The sequence below is a fragment of the Thermobia domestica genome, chromosome 4, assembly GCF_964235325.1.
Source record: "Thermobia domestica chromosome 4, izTheDome1.hap1.1, whole genome shotgun sequence".
NCBI lineage: Eukaryota > Metazoa > Arthropoda > Insecta > Zygentoma > Lepismatidae > Thermobia > Thermobia domestica.
The window spans coordinates 207,241,863-207,259,638 of record NC_137457.1 but is presented as its reverse complement, the minus strand read 5'-3'; the positions used below and the strand labels follow the sequence as shown (position 1 = coordinate 207,259,638).

At 34.8% G+C, this 17,776-nt stretch overlaps 1 protein-coding gene across 5 annotated transcripts in view; it reads right to left on the bottom strand.

The window, feature by feature from the left end:
* LOC145683431 (uncharacterized) overlaps nt 1–17,776 on the bottom strand; it is a 479,291-nt gene that overhangs the window by 436,334 nt on the left and 25,181 nt on the right. The window lies entirely within an intron of this gene.

Genomic DNA, 17,776 nt, shown 5'->3' with positions numbered 1-17,776 from the left:
CTCTGTATCCATCGATGAATTATGTCAACAACCGTTCAAACTATTGAAACAGATCAATGTGAAGCTTCCACCACAGCAAGCATATATAGCAGGTACGTATCCAGGGGGAATCTGGGGGCTCATGTCCCCTCCGAAACTGAAGCACGTTTTTAATAAATATTCTTTTACGCTTTTGAGATTCTTTCGTTTCAAATTACTTCGAGTCTGTCAAAATTTTGGGCAATGTGTTTCGTCTTCTTTTAAGTCTAAGAACATACCGTGATGCCATTGCCCCTTGGTGGAATAAAAAAAAAGAACACTTTTAAATAGGATTAAAATTTCGTTTCTGTTCTGTTTACAACTGAATATGTAATGGAACTATGCACTCAGTGTTTTCTTGTTATTCTTGTTATATGCTATCGAAGACATTTTCCTTAGTTACATATCTCTCGGAAATATTTGTTTGACTTTCTTTGTGCTACAATACAGTTCCTTCAAACTAAACTGGTTCTTATAATGAAAAGTAAGTAAAAGTTTAAGCAAGAATAGAACTGTTGCATTATATTATTATTATTATTATTTAGAAAACAAATTGATAGTTTAAAACATTAGAATTACGTGCTTACGAGACTTCCCCTTGTTACCCCCCGCGAAAAGAAAACCTGGATAAGTGCTTAATATATAGTGATTAAATTCGCATCAAATCAAATAAGTTCTCATGTATCCGAACTTGATACATGGATACATGTATTCAAACTACACACCAGGAGAGCATAACCAGGAGACAATGGACGTACGCAGGGAGTGGGTCTTGGGGGTCCGGACCCCACAATATCTCGACATTTTTGTAAATTTAGTCTAATTTTAGGGACAAATTTACAAAGTTTAATATAATTATTATCCGTTAATATAATTAGACGGTAATCAGGCTTAGATGTACATCTGCGGACAGCCAAATTACTGTACAATTTTCATCTCTAAATCGAACAAAATCTGTTTTTAAATACTTTAGTATTTTATTTCGTAACAGAAGAAAAGACTTGATGGGTTGAAAATATATAAATATTGGAAACAGAAGGAAGAATTTAAAGGGTTACTTACAAAAATAAAAAGTAACGTAACTGTATTAGCGCGATATTTCGCTCATTGGTACGCGCTTTCGTGCACAGAGAAATAATAATAATTAGAATAATAATAATAATAATAATAACGTATCAGATACTCCATAGAAACACATTATATACCAAGCAATACAGAACAAGTAATCATTTCATTTCTTTTTTTTTTCTCTGCTGGTATTTATTAAATGTATTTAATTTACTGGTATTTCGTATTCTAAAAATGTACAAGAATGAAGATAAAACAAGAAATTCCCATTTATCGCAAACTTTCAATACTTTTTTTCCTTTTTGTGAGACTTCAAGGGGGTCTGAACCCTTCCCTCGGCTACGTGCCTATCAACAATATAGCCTACAAAGAGATTGATTATTCGGAATAATGATGAGAATCCTGAAAATATTTTCATTATTTAAGTCGCTGGTTCTTAACCATGGCTTAACGCCCCCACAGGCGTTTTCCTTCTAAACGAGGCTTGGAACAAAAAGGTGCGATTGGAGGGCGTTTGAGATTTCATGACATGTTATAGATGGTTTTCTTATTATTAGACGAAAACTATGACTTATTTTACCAATACACACAAACACACACGTATAAATATACAAAAGAATTGTATATATAAAACAATTATGTTCTTTATGTTCATTATTCGATGCTCAATACATACACTGGGAAAACATTGAGTCATTTGAAACAATAGACGATAAGGTTTCCTTTGTACAGGACGCATTAACACATATATTCGATGTACATGCTCCTATTAAAAAGATCAAGCTTTCTAAAACTAAACTCCCATATCTCTCAAGTAATACCAAGCTATTAATGAAATTGCGTGATCGAGCACATCTCAAGTTCAAGCGTACCAAAACCCGACAAGATTGGGAAGAGTTTAAAAAGCTTAGGAACTTTACAACGTCAGTGGTTCTGCAAGAAAAATTTGCTTACTTCTCTTATCGTATTAAAAACTGCACTGCAGTTAAAGACAAATGGAAAGTAATACAAGAGCTGGGTCTTTGTAACAGGAACAATGATGTAGCACTTTCCAGTGAAATCAATGATCCAGATATTATTAATGATCATTTCGTCAGTCTTCCTGGTTTGCCTCCTAGTAATTCTGAGAGAGTTGACAATCAAACTAAGAAATTTAAGTCTAAAAAACATCCACAGATACAGACAACATTTCTATTCAACCCAATAAATGAATCCGATGTGAGAAAGGCGGTACACAGCATAAAATCTAACTCAGCTGGCCTTGATGCAATAAGCAATAAAATGATCAAATTAGCGTTGCCATTCATACTATCACCTCTAACAAAAATAATTAATTATTCACTAGTTAACGGCTGCTTTCCTACTGCCTGGAAAACAGCAAAAGTGGTACCGCTACCAAAGAAACCCCGCGTAACTTCTTTAAACGAGCTACGTCCAATTAGTATCTTACCAATAATGTCAAAAGTTGTAGAAAAATTAGTAAACCAGCAATTATACGACTGTGTAAATCATAATAATATTATCCCTATTATTCAATCCGGTTTTCGTAAGCATCATAGTACTGTCAGTGCGATGCTCGAGGTAACAGATGGGATATTAAAAGCAGTTGATAAGTCTCAAGTTGCAATCATAGTCTTCTTAGACCTAACCAAGGCCTTCGATCTAGTTAATCATAACCTGTTGTTGGCTAAACTAAGGTATTATAAATTTTCTGATACCGTCATAAACTGGATTGAAAGCTACTTACTAGGCAGGAAGCAACAAGAACAGCTCAAAATCCCTTATCTTCGTCACTTGTTATAAACAAAGGAGCATCTCAAGGATCAATCTTGGGTCCCATTTTATTTTCTATTTACATTGCTGACCTCATGGATTCCATTAAATACTCTACTGTGCATTGCTACGCGGATGACACACAACTTTGCATCATGTCATCTCCACAAAATATTGAACAAACTGTAGAACTTGTTAATAGAGATTTGACCTCTGTATCTGAATGGTGTACCGATAACGGTCTTGTCATCAACCCAAGTAAGTGTACATTTACGATTATAGGAACCTCACAACAGTTGAGTAAAATGAAGGCAGCGGATCGAAAAATAAAAATTATGGACACTTATATTTCTTACTCTACCCATGTGAAAAGCTTAGGACTCATATTGGATAAGGAACTAAACTATAATAATCATATATCTACTCAGTGTAATAAAGCTATTACTTTATTACGTCGACTTTACAAAGCCAAAGACTTTCTATCTCAGTCTGTGAAATTATATCTCATACAAGTTCTTGTTTTACCGTTATTAGACTACTGTGTCGCTGTATATGGACCATCTCTCTCCGTTTACAATTCTAAAACTATACAGAAAATACAGAACTCGTGCGTTAGGTTTGCCTTTAACTTAAAGAAATCGGAACATATCCTACCAGTGCTAAATAGAAACGACATTTTAACAATGTCGAGAAGAAGATACCTACGCTATAGTTGTCTGATATATAAACTCCTTAAAACTCAATCCCCACAATATTTATATTGTAAATTTACAAAGCGGTCACAAATTCACTCTCACGTGACGCGTAACAGTGAGAAATTCAATGTACAAAGACTTAAACTGAAGATAGTGCAAGGAGTATTTTCTAGAACAGGTCCGAGAGTATGTAATGCGATACCAAAAGCTCTCACGGAAATAAAGTCATTTAATTCATTTCGAAATTCATTAAAATCACATTTGATGAAATCCCAGCGACTGGCCTCTGGCACTTATGACGTGTACAGTTTTATGTAACAACTTAGCTAAATCCAACAATATGGATACTTTTTATTGCATATGTCACATGTTTATTTTCTGATTTATTCTTTTACTTGTATTTTTTAAAGTTTTTTTTCTGTTCCTTTTGATGTGTAATGTTTAGTATTGTATTTCTTTGACAAGGGTTAGGTGGTAGAGCAACCATGGCTGAACCTCGCCTGCTTCAATAAAGACATTTTCATTTCATTTCATTATGTATTTCTTTATAAATCTTTAAACACACAAGTGTACCTGCTACATGATATTTGGACTTTGTATTTATTGTTTATAAGACAAATTACAAAAATTACAAATCTCTTTATTCTACACAAACACACATACATACATACATACATATATATATATAGGGTGAACCATTTATCTTGATATGTGTTTCTAACATATAAACTAACAGAGAAAAAAGTTCATGTACCATGCAAACATTGGCTGGAGAACATTGTTTGGCATACTCTAAAATACCACGGTGTCAATAGTGTACGCGTCTCTTCATAAAGTTATTTTCAATAAGACGGACAGGGCAACAAACATCTAAAGTACTTTGGTGTCTTATATTATGATCACAAAATGATGGCTTCGAATGAACAAGAAAGTTATAGGGTACTGATAGTTTAACTTTGATCAAGAGCCTTTAGTTTGGAAAACTGCCTAGATAGTAACTTAGTACCCTATCCAATCGCTGAGATGTATTACAATAGATGCTAATATCATTATCTGGTTTACAAAAATTTCATACCTCAAATCGTTTTAGAGACATGACAAACAATGGTAAATTTTGCAACTGACCTAATTTATGTAATTCCGAGCACTGTTGTAATTACACCTGTCAGAAAGTATTGTTATAATGCTATGGAAGCAAGTTCCCACAATACGCCTTTTATGCAAAATAGAACTTTTTATCATACATGTAGTTTCACACCTCAGGAATAATTTTAGATACTAAGTTGCTGAATACTTCATTATAAATGTATCTCTATACCAAACCATCTAAGTACTTGGATATCTTATCCCAGCACTTTTTTGAAATAATGTCGTTTTAAGAAAATCAAATTGTCAATTCCTTCTAACTTGATTTCTGCTTGTTCGAAAAACGATCACATCATGACCACATTATTCGACAGGATACACTTTGAATATGCATTGATACGGATATCTCACTTATCTTATTGAAGCATCCAAAATTTGGATGTATTTACATGGGTTTGACAGTGCAGCTCCTTAGCCCGCAATATTGAAGGCTATAAAATGCGCATTTCATTATTATTTGTTAAAAGTTTATAAACCAAATTTTAGAACTTCAACTTAAGTGAATCTTCACCTTGGACACTTTCCCAATAAAGAAATAATAATCAGAATGCAATGGAAGAATAGTTTCCCATTTAAAAACGGAATTTTCGAAAACGCTGAAATATGCATTCCATTATTATTTTTACTAGAGTTTAATACTTAATTTCTCATCTCTAACAAAGCTAATCCTGATAACGTGTATAAGATAATTTTAAAAGCGAAAATCAATAATTTCGTTCTCTTAGGTAGGTGACTCTGAACCATAAAAATTACATTTGAAAGTTGAACATAGTAAAAATACTTCACGAATACTTTTTAGCGTCCTTTTAACACAAGTTGGATACATTTCATCTCTCGTTTACCGAGTTTTTGTGTCAACGTTTCAGCAACGCTGGCTCAGCTTATTTAGTGTGCATTAGGAAACCAATATGACTGGAGACGGTTGTCCATTGAGCAGCGTGTAAAATATATTCATCAGTAGAATGAAGTCGCTTCGGCAAATTTTACCTTGACTTTGGGCGACTGTTACTAGGCGGTTGTTACTAGAAGTATGTAGTCATATAGACATTTATTGGGGCCAGTGTTGCTAAGTGCTAGGACCCTCCGTGGGAAAATTGTCGCCCTGGAAACGTTCCCTTGGCACTGAGTGGATAGTTGCTGTGCTGGAATAACGAAGTATGTTCTTGGACGGCTACCGGCTGTATAAACAAGATGAAAAATGCTGTTTTCCTCTTCTTCTTCTCATAATTGCTAGGTGGAATTTGGCCTTGAGTTCTCATGTGAAATTGTGTTGTTGTCAACTAGGTGTAGCGTTTCATGGCTATTCTTTTGGAAGGAAGCTTTAATGTGTGTGTACTTAAAGTAGGTGGATCACGTGATAAAAAGTAGATAATGAAGGGTGACGTCGTAAACGGAACGTGGTGTGTACACATATGTGTTTCTGTAGATCATTCCGTTAGCAGCTCTTGCAGAGAAAGAAACGTGAAATTAAAGATGGTATCGTCAATAAATTTATTAGATAAGCTTAACATTAGCTCCTTTTACAAAAATGCGAGATTTAGAGATTGGCGTACCATTTCGTATTGTAAACTGTGAGATAATTACAACGATATATCACAGGAAGGCATGAGTGACATTTGAAGGAGAGGAAAAAGTTATTTTATCAGGACGCTGTACTGAAAAATTTGAAGCATATAATGGTGCATTATTAACGTATTTACAAAGTGGAAATGTATGTTTAACATATAAAGGAATGAAGATTAATTTATCTGGACGTAACATGCACGATCTTGAATTTACTGAAATGGTATTTTCATCGTAAGTGTATGGGGGGCACGTAGAAACAAGATGAAACATGAATTTTCCTCTTCGTCCTCCCCTTCATGCATGTGAAGTCATCTGTATCCATAGTGCTGTTATTCTGTGTCGATCAGCTACTGAAGTAACATGTCTTTGAGTGCTTGTGCATCAACTATAGCTACTAAGAAAGAGTACTCGTTAAATGTGGAATATGGACTTTATTCAATGGAAACCAAATTAATTTGTATAGGACTGGATAGTGATACATTTGAACCAGTGATTCGTGTTGGTAAAGGCCTTGTGTTTGGAGTGAAGTTAAATTTGGCAGAGTGGGAGAAACTTGTACATTTAATTCCGTTTGTTTCGGATTATTTACATTCTCAATTACAAATTCTTATCCTTACTATATATAAAACTACATGAGCTGTCATAAATTATTGAACACTTCCTGTAGAGCTACAATGATGAAATTACACATGATTGTAGCTTTTCGCAACAAACCTACAGGAAAATTGCCAAAAGTGAATATTTTTAATTTTTAGAGGTCTAAAGAGGGGATGAAGAATTTCCCCATGTTATTTAAATGGGCCTTTCTTGGACTTAATCTGATGTTTTAGCTACTTCGAATTTGAATAAAAACTTGAAATTCGGAATACTTGCACGTTTTTGTTAGCACTACCTAAGCAAGAATGTAAAAATCAAAAATTCCAACTTTAGAGTGGTTTTATAGGGAACAGAAAAATCTTTCTCATGTTATTTATATGGGACACGTTTTATACCCCCAAATTATTGAGCAATTCCCGTAGGGCTACAATGTTGAAATTTGACATGATTGTAGCTTTCCGAGACAAACTACGAAACTTGCCAAAAGTGAATATTTTTAATTTTTTAGGGGTCTAAAGGGGAATGAAGAAATTCGCATGTTATTTAAATGGGCGTTTACTTGGGATACTAAATCTTTTCTTTTAGGTAGCTGAAATATGAAAATGCATGGTTATTGTTACCTTATGTTATCATTATAGCGGTTGCTGCTAATTTTTTAATATTATTTAATGTTATTTGTTTTAAACGGTTGTGCACTACATATCAAATCAGTACCTCCGGTAATTGTAATCGTTCAGAGGATAATTTTTTAAGCAGTTTTAAGAATATGATTTCTTTCTTTTCATATGTTGTTTATATCTTATTCTGTGATTCATATCCTAACAATATATGTGTCAATTCTTCGTTTCGGAGGTTGTCAATATTCGAAGAAGTAATATTTGAAATAGTTTACGTCGTTTTGCAATCTTAATTATATATTCCTAACTATATATAAAACTACTTTATCCTTAAAAATTATTGCTTGATTAAATCATAAGGAATAATCTCCAGTTATGCATTGATAAACAAATAACTAAGTTTCATGTGCACAATATGCGTGGAGATAGGGCTTTTTTCTTCTGGACATTTAGTTTGGAATTGTTTGGTACTAAAGAGTATGCAATGAACGTACTGAAAGATGTAGTCCAATACATAGTTGAACACTACGCTTTCTATGGTCCCTTTATCTTACACCATGGTACTGGTGAACCAATGACAGTACATGTGTAGCAAGCACACATGCTTTCGCCTTACGCGTTTGCTACTTATGTGGAGTTCATGGCTACTGCTCTTCTCTTTGACCGACGTTTGATTATCATAGAGAGTAAGGAAGTACTGCGTGATGAGGGCAACCATGAGTGGGATATGATTGTCGCATTGCTCACAGGACCGCGCGAGAGTGGCCACTTCAGTATATTGAGGCCAATTACTACACCACTACCTTTGCCAGATCTTCCATATATTTCACCACTTCAAACTAGATTTGTTGTTGAATTCCCTCAACCTATTGAACACTCTTCTATTTCTAAATGTGGGAGACCAAAAAAGAGAAAGTTGGTTCGTCCACCAAAAGGCACTTCAATACCATCTGAACTTCCTATTGATGAGAGTGATTGTAATTATTCTGTTATATTACCTTCACCCTTGACTTCTAATGTGTCTATAAGGCCTGGTCGTCCAAGAAAGAAAGCAGTAGGTTGCCCAAAGAATAAGAATTCTAATATACTAAAACGGGTTACTATGGAAGTTGAAAATTCTTATTCCGAAAACAAAGTAGTTTTCAATTCTGTAAACTCCGAAGAATTTGCAACTTGGCCTACCTTGTATGCTATTGACAACAAAAGCAGTACCCTTGGTCGTCCTAAGAAGAAATTAGGCGTGGGTCGACCTAAGCAGTCGCCTTTTAGTCCAGAGCAACGACATATGTATGCAGTTCGACGCTATGTCGAAACACATCAAAATTTTAAGAATGATCAAAATCGGTCCCGCCATCTTTCAGGCACAATAAGGAAAGGAAGTCCTTAACAGTGGCCATTACAGTGGTGCTCAACTTAATAATATCCTCAAGTACCAACTGAAAGTTACTTCACTTTTAAACCCTGGCTGTTTCAAATGTCAATACTGTAAAGCTCCATTATTTCACGAAGAAAAAATCGTAAAAAGTGGTGTTGCGGTGAAAATGCTTATATTGTAATTGATTTTCCACAACTTGACAGCGATTTCTATACTACGACACCGCTTTTAAAACAACTTAGACCGTACAGTGATATATTTGCATTTAGTGCGCTGGGAGTATCTCATTTCTTTAAGCATCCGAGTACAGGTGTATCATTTTAAAAAAATACAAGGCCGTACTTACCATAGAGTATTTGATTTAGCATACACCGCATCGAATAATCCAATGGTATGCACATTGATGATGGGGAAGAGCGTACGATAATTGGCAAGAAAATGGCTTCAAATGAAGTCGTTGTTCAAGCAATCGCAAAGTATTTATATGCTGTTAACCCTTTCATTGGCCTGCTGAAACAAATGGGCCAAGAACCTTAAGACTATGCTCATTTGATTTTCGAACCTACATGTAGACGCACCCATAGACCTATTTTAGGGGATGTTAATAGAGGAACAGAAATAGGTGTCATCTTGAGTACGGAAAGAGAACAATACAATTCCCGTCAAATTGTTATTTGAAAAATAGGCGCTAGAAAACCGCACACAGTTGATGTCTTTCATCCGTTATACGAGTCTTTGCAGTACCCTCTCCTTTATCCACATGATACACCTGGCTGGTATATCGGACTGTTGGATAAAAAGGGGAAAAGCTATCCCAAGTTAAATACTACCGACGACTGTTCTTATCAGAACCAAGATTTTCTACGCTGGGACGATTGTCGGAGGAATGGCTCGTAGATATGTACAGCCGTGTGGGAGAAAAAAAAATGAAATGAAATTTTTGAGTTTTACGTCCCACGGTTATGCCGGTTAGGCTAAAGGAGACGGTGAAGATGAGAGATGAATGAAATGGTGGAATGAAGAAAGTGGGAGGAAACGGGAGAACCCCGAGAAAACTCACGCACACGGTGTTTGTCCACCACAAATTCACTTGGTGGGAGCAGGGTTTGAACCCGAGACCCCCAGCACCAGAGGTGAACGCTCTACCACTGAGCCACCGCGGCCCCAGCCGTGTGGAAGAGGAGAGGCTAAGATTTATTTCTGGTATGCAGAAAAAATACGACTCTATGAGTACGATCTGCTGTTTTGCACGAACTACAGACTTCAATGTTGACAAAGAAACAGGGAGACAATATAGGGCTCTAGCGACTGATAAAACTATTCAAGGGGAGGGTGGTATTGTTCATGGCCGTATTTATCTTCCAAATAGTTCACAGGTGGGCCAAGATATATGAAGACTAAACATATGGATGGAATATGTATCGTAGCGAGATTAGGAAGGCCGTCATATTTCCTTACCATGACATGTAATACGAAAGGGGATGAAATTATTGAGTCTACTCCTCCCGGCACTAAAGCTTCCGCCAGTTTGGTATGCCGAGTGTTCCAGTTAAAACTATTGGGACTGCTTCGTGATCTGCGCAGTGGAACATTTTTTTTTTGGAAAAAGAGTTTATTTACTCTATGTGCTGGAATAAGAAGCGTTGTTTACCTCACTCACATGTGTGTTTTAGAGTTGAGGGGGAGGGCCGAGACAAAACACTGAAATTGATCAAGTTTTTCGGGCAAACATTCCTTCACCGGACGACGCAGGTGGGAAAGTAAGGGAGATTGTATTGAGACACGTGATGCACGGCTCTTGTGGACCTCCTAATCGCAGATATCTTCCATGCTGGGACTGTAAGGCGAAACAGTGCACGAAACGCTTCCTTACGCCTCATATTGAAGTGACACATGTAGATGAGAGAGGGTTTGTGCACTAGATAAGGGATAGTTCTAACACTGCTAAAATTACCTGTGGTGGGAAGTACGTACAGGTTAATGACTCCTGGATTGTGCCTTATAATGCTCCTCTTCTGCTGAAGTACGATTGCCACATAAACCTTGAAATTGCTTCAACTCGTAAGATCGTGAAGTATTTATTCAAATACGTAACCAAGGGACCGGATGAGGCTCGCGTTGCAGTTGCTCCGGAAGAACAGTTGAACGATGAAGTAGAACTTAATGCTACAAAACGCTACATTGGTGCCTGTGAAACTGCGTGGCGTACATTGGAATTTGAGATGACTGGCCGTGAACCTAATTTCATCCAGCTTCCTGTGCATCTGGAGGGCTATCAGCCTATTGTTTTCTGCGTCTTGCGCTTCTTCTTCTTCTGCTTAATGATGTGTAATGATGAAGGGTCAAAGACGGAATGACGTGTAACTCTTCTTTTCCTTCGCTGATATCCAGATCCTAGCATAGATTTCAGTTTATTTTTAGCTTTTTTCTTGCAAGATGGACCTCGCTTCACCCATTCGTTGACGAAGGGATTCGCTAATAGGTTGTTTATTGATGATGACATCATTAATAACATTTGCTCCAGATGTTAATAATTCCTTTCCTATTGTTTTAGCTCCTTGTTTTACTAATGGCATGACAGAACGAAATAATCCTCCAAGGCAACTTCCAATACCATGTCCAACTTGATAAGGTGATCCAACATAAACGTTTCCAGTTCTACAAAGAGCATTTTTTGATAATATTGTAAATATGGGTTATTTGTAATTGTTGATGTTGGCGCACTGGTCGATAATGTAGTATAACGCATACAGTTCCGAAAGTAAATGCCAGTGGAGAGCCTGTACTATCTCTTATATCTATTTTCATGAGTTCAAAGAGTTCAAAATGCATGTTTTCTATAGGCACATAATGTGCAGAATTAAAACTTTCTATAGCACTACTTCCAAATGTGTGATTCACAGGATTCATATTTATGATACATAATAATGGTGCTACTGTATTTCCAACAAATACGGATTGAATTATATCAAAATATACATACATTGTAGATGGAAGTCCTAAACGTAAATTTGGAACTCTTTGGCCTTGTTGAATATTCTTTAAATCAACGTTTGGATCAAATCCCAACATCGTACTTACACTTGGAGATAATGCAACGTCTTTATGAAGACGTCGTATAAAAAGACGTCGTATAAAACAGGTGTTACTGTCACGAATGTAGGAAATATGTAAATTATGAATCTGTTGTGCGTGTTAATTATTTTTATCAATTCTGAAATGTTAGTATAATCACGTACAGGAATAGTTGCAAATTTCCATTCATCACTTTTCCAGGTTTGTAAAAAAAAATTGTTATTTTCTTCATTAATTTAAAATTGAATGAGGAAAATGAATCTGAACAATGGCCACTTCCCACTTTTCACGGAATTCCATTCTTTGATGAAGTTTAGTAGTGTATGATGTTAAGGTGTTGTCAGGAAAATATTGCATACAACTATTACTGGGAAGCGTAACGTAAAAATTTCCATCAGGTTGATTGTACTTCTCAATCTTCTTTACGGATGATGCAAGTATCCAGGAATTGAAAGAAGGAGGATATTCTATCCAATGAACAAGATATTCTTTTCTGCTACCTTCTCTTCTTCTGCGTATGATTTTATCTATGTAAAACGTTTTTGATAACGTCACAGGTTGTAATTCCTCTCTATAAAATAATCAATCTAATGGTTCTTTGTTTAAATCTTCTATTTCATAAACAGGTGGAACACTAGGTATTATATTCTTCACTTTAAATATTTCCCAAATCCAGTTTACAACAATGTTGTATATCTATTTCGTAATTTCGTCTATTTTTATATCATGGTTTTGGGCAACGGTGCATAAAGGTACACAATGTGTCAGGTAGAAGAAGAAGAATATGTATGTTGTTCATTCTAAATAGAAAAAATAAAATTTAATCTTCATACTTGAAATATATGTTGATTTTATGTGTATAATCATCAGATATTTAGTTACCTTAACATCAGATATTTGCTTGTTTCAAACGTTGCTATGACAACCAAAATAGAAAAGAGTAATTAATGGGATTTTCGAGAATAAAGATAATAGTGATATACTTTGTCGTTGCTGATTTAATGTGATTGAATCATTTTGCCATATTTTAAAACTTACAGGACTGTGGGCTGAAATGTAACGTAAAATATATGTACAATATAATTTAATCATTACATTTTAAATGGTGGTTCCTATATAAGTTACATCTTAGATGGTGGTTTACCGACCAGGATTATTGAGATTAGTTTGAAGTAAAGTAAAGCTGTCTCAGCATAGAATTCAACGCGGAGTATACTTTACTCAGAAGTGGGAAAGGAATCTATAAAAACAAAAATGAGTGTGTCCGGAAATGAAAATATGAATGAGGAAGGTGGTGATGTAGAGCTACCAGGTCTGAACTCTTCAGCGAACGTGGCTGATCTTATAAGACACCCTGGTCAGCAAATATCTCAACAACAGCAAAAATTGATACTGCGCTAGAGCAAATGACCCAACGAATTTTGCAGCAAATGAAGCAAATGGATACAAAATTTGAACATATGTTTCAACAGATGGACACTAAATTCGAGCAATTACTACAGCGAGTGGATAATACATTGGAACAAATAACACCGCAAATAAACATTAATCTAGAACGCAATGACAGTAAAGTGGAGCAGAGATTTACAGTTTACAAAGTTCTATGGAAGTGGTAGAAACTCCAGAAGAAATGGCCCAGTCTGTGTTTTACTATGTTGATGTAAGTAATAATGTTAGATGCTTCCATTCTGACGGAGGACTTAGGCATTTGGAAAAGGGAAATAAACCGTGGCAAGAGCATGCACGACGGTTTCCCATTGTGACTTCGTTGCTTTGGTGAAAGATGAAGAATTTACGAAGCAGGCGCTCAGAGAACGTACACATATTGAGTCTCGAAGTCATGTGGCATGTCGAGAATGTATTGTAGAAAACCCAGTAGTGCCTCCTGTTTCCAGTCATCAACTTCGAGAAGTAACGGATGAGGAGATGCAAAGTCTGATGAACACTGAGCCCGCTGTGGCTGCTGTTCAAATAGGGTTGGACCCTTCAAGAATTAAAACGGTTCATCGTCAGAAAATGGAACAAACAGGATTGCCGTTAAATTCGACTGAATCATTAATTGAAGCAGCGTTAGACATTCAGTTAGAGGAAAACCGTGATAATGATGAGGAAAATAATGAAGCTCCTAGACAACGTGGTCCAGGATCTTTGAAAATTCATTCCGCTGGATTGATGAGGAACACTTATTGGACACGAATACGAAGCAGTGCATTATAAATTGTACCCGTAATGTCACCGAAACTAATTTCAGAAGCAACAGAAATAGTAATCGTACAACAGTTAGGAATAAGTCAAATAACAGATTTAATTTCCATCGAATTGGATTTCGTCATAGTTACCTAGATGGCAGAAATTCTCGAAATACAAACCAAAGTATTGTTGAAGTAAAGGACACGCCGTACTACATTCATGATTTTGTAATTCAATGAAACCTAACCGCATTCTTTGGCAATATAACTTAAGCTAATGTTGTAGTCCGACAAAACATATTCAATTGGTTTTTGTTTATTTTCACTTTGAATACAATTATAATTTCATTCCTCATTCGTACTTTGTTTGAATTCTATACAGATAATAAAAATAATGGATACTAAGTTGCAGCAAATTGTGGTATGAGCACGAATATCGCTTACTAAAAGTTATGATAGATATGCTTGAACAAATAAAACATGTTATACTGTATTCTAACCAACATAAACTTTCCTAGTTCTTGATATAGTATTTTCTTTACTTGTATTATTTCTTGTTATGATATTGATTATTTATTACATTTTGTGTATTGTCTTAATTTCTTTGTACTTCGTAATTCTGAACTCAATGTTATTTACAACTATGCATTGATACAAATATTGTTTATCAAAGCTATGTTAATTATGCCCAAATGGAAGAAATAAGTTATATGTCAACATATACTGAGTTGATTTCTTAATGAGCTCCCACAATATTGATTTGAAGAATCTATTTTAGGACCTAAATAATTAATAAATTGACAGGTTTTTTCTGAATTAGTCCTCTTCAATGATAATTTTATATAATTAAAATGGAATTAATTGTTAAATAATATAAGAATGAGAAAAAATGAAATTGACATATATATATGTATTGTAATATATATGAGGGCTATTCGGAAAGTAATGTAACCTTATATGTAAAGATAAGTAATGGCCCAAGATTATTTCTTAAATTGTAATTAATTTAAGAAGTCCTCGTCAGGAGCCATATAGACAACGATATTGTATATCTATTTTGCAATTTTTTCTATTTTTATATGATGGTTTTGGGCAATGGTGTATAAAAGTACACAATCTGTCGTGTAAAAGAAAAAGAAGAGAATATATATGTTGTTGATCCTGAATAGAAAGAAATAATATTTAATCTTAATAGTTGAAATATATGTTGATTTTACGTGTATAATCTTTACATTTAGTAACTTTAACATCACATAGTTGCTTGTTTTAAACGTTGCTATGACACACAAGAAAGAAAAAATAATTAATGGAGTTTTAGAGAATAAAGATAATACTGATATACTTCGTCGTTGCTGATTTAATGTGATCGAATCATTTTGACATATTTTAAAACTTACACGCACTGTGGGCTGAAATGTAACGTAAAATATATGTATAATATAAATCAATCGTTACATTTTAAACGGTGGTTCCTATGTACGTTAAAAATTCTGCATCGATCCTTTATCAAATGTACGTATAGTTTCACTAATTCGTACAGTATCACCAATCTTAAGATGTTTTGAGAAATCTGCATTTTTCCTTCTTCTTCATTTTAGTATCATACTGATTCTGCCATACTTGTAATAGGTTATTTTGAGAAACATTTACAGGTGATATGTTAGTGCTTCAATGATAATCTTCATTGTATAATTTCACAAGAAAAGGTAATACATTTACATAATTATACTTTTGATACTTTGTGAAATACTTCCACATTTTTCTTTTAGAGTTCTGTTAAAACGCTCTACAATACTAGCCTTTATATCAGGATTTTTAGTTGTAATATGTTTCATTTTGTTTTCCTTGAAGTACTTCTGTATTGTTTTATTAGTAAACTCATTTCCTTTATCTGTTCGGAATGTAATCGGTTCTCTGTCTTTGAAAACAATTTTTAATGTTTTAAAACATCATTTGTACTGTTAGATTTTAATGGCAGAGCCCACGCATATCGACTGACCACATCTATCACTGTAAGAATATAACGATATCCGTCATTAAATTTATGAAGAGATGGAAGATCATTAATATCACTTTCCCACTCATCAATGTTATTCACTACATAGAAATCTCTTTTAAAACGACGACGTACTGGTTTGTGTAACGTATATGTTGTTTGCTTCTATAACCATTTTTTTACACAGTGTATAGGAATTTTCTTCTTTGTAGTTAACCACAATATTTTAGCAGTCGAAAACGAAGCAGGATGTGAAGGGTTGTAGTAAATTTTGCTTAACTGTTTCTTTATGGTTTCCATCTTGAACATACTGGACGTTTAAACGCAGGTTCCCTTTTCCTTATATTACATACTACTTTTTTCCTTTTCTTCTTCTTCTTCGTCTTCTGCAAACGATTTCGGAGATAATTTTTCCCTTGACGATGATGCTACTGGTGATGCTTTAGTTCGTCGTAAAATATATGACAAACGTTTTGGATTTCCAATAAGTTCTTGAGGTGTGTCCAGGTGGATTTGTGTGTTTCCATGGTCGCGACACATCACACATTAAATCTACGATGTGAGATCCTTCTAGTTTATTAGTTTATCAGTAAACAGTTCCTTTATTATCCCACGCGATATTATCATCATGTCTCATTCTATGCAGTAGTAATTCAGCTCTACGACACATTTTTGATACAGATAACAATATTTCTTCTTCTACTTTAGCTTTCTCTGATTTAGTTTACGTAATCGAAAGTGTGAGATGTTCTTCTTGTTTTCGTATTAAATGTAAATATTTTTGAAGAACATCATATTGATTCTACTTTTCTTCATCACTAAGAGAAGATAAATGTAAAATCTGTTGTGTTTCTTGATCCAAAATAGATTCACGTTTTCCAGGGCTGATGATGATGATGCTGGAAGATCGATTAAGAACTTTAGGTGAAACTAAAATCATTTTCCTTGCGTGTTCCATTGCGCTAATGAAATAGTAAACTTGATAATGCACCACTTAATATACAGCTAGTAATGCCGGTAGGAATCCACCCTGTTGCACTAATAAATGGTTCTTCTTCTTTTCGATGGAGTTTTCTTTGTTCACAAGATGTCGATGCGTCCTCTTGTAACGCTTTAAGCTTGCTTTGTGTGTCTTTATGAGAGGTGCATTTCTTTTTAATACATTATAACAACATTCACAAATACTACGAATCAATGAAGAGTCTGCATTTGCCACTATGGCTTTACGTAATTTAGGATTTGCTTTGCTCCGCGTACGTAGAAGATCTCCGTGTTTTACTCTTGGAGACATATTGAAAAAATGAACAACACAGTATAAAACTAGCATTATAAACACACCTTGTTCTATTTTGTTGGAACAAACGTAATGATAAATATCATCATGAAAGGTATTTGTTTGAAAACGAAGTTCATCTGGCGAATCCTGTTTTAAATCAATAAATATCCATATGGTTACTTTGTTGCGTCGTTGAAACTTTGTTGAAGAAATTTTGGATTCTCAGGAGTTAGCTGATAACTCATATGTTTAATTTGTAATTTACCTCTTGGATTTTTAAATAATACGAGATAATAACAATACACGCTCCTATCTCTGCTTCCTTTTCCCTGATGAAATATGTTTGTGTAATAAATAGTACACTAAGATTTCTATCATGAGATCC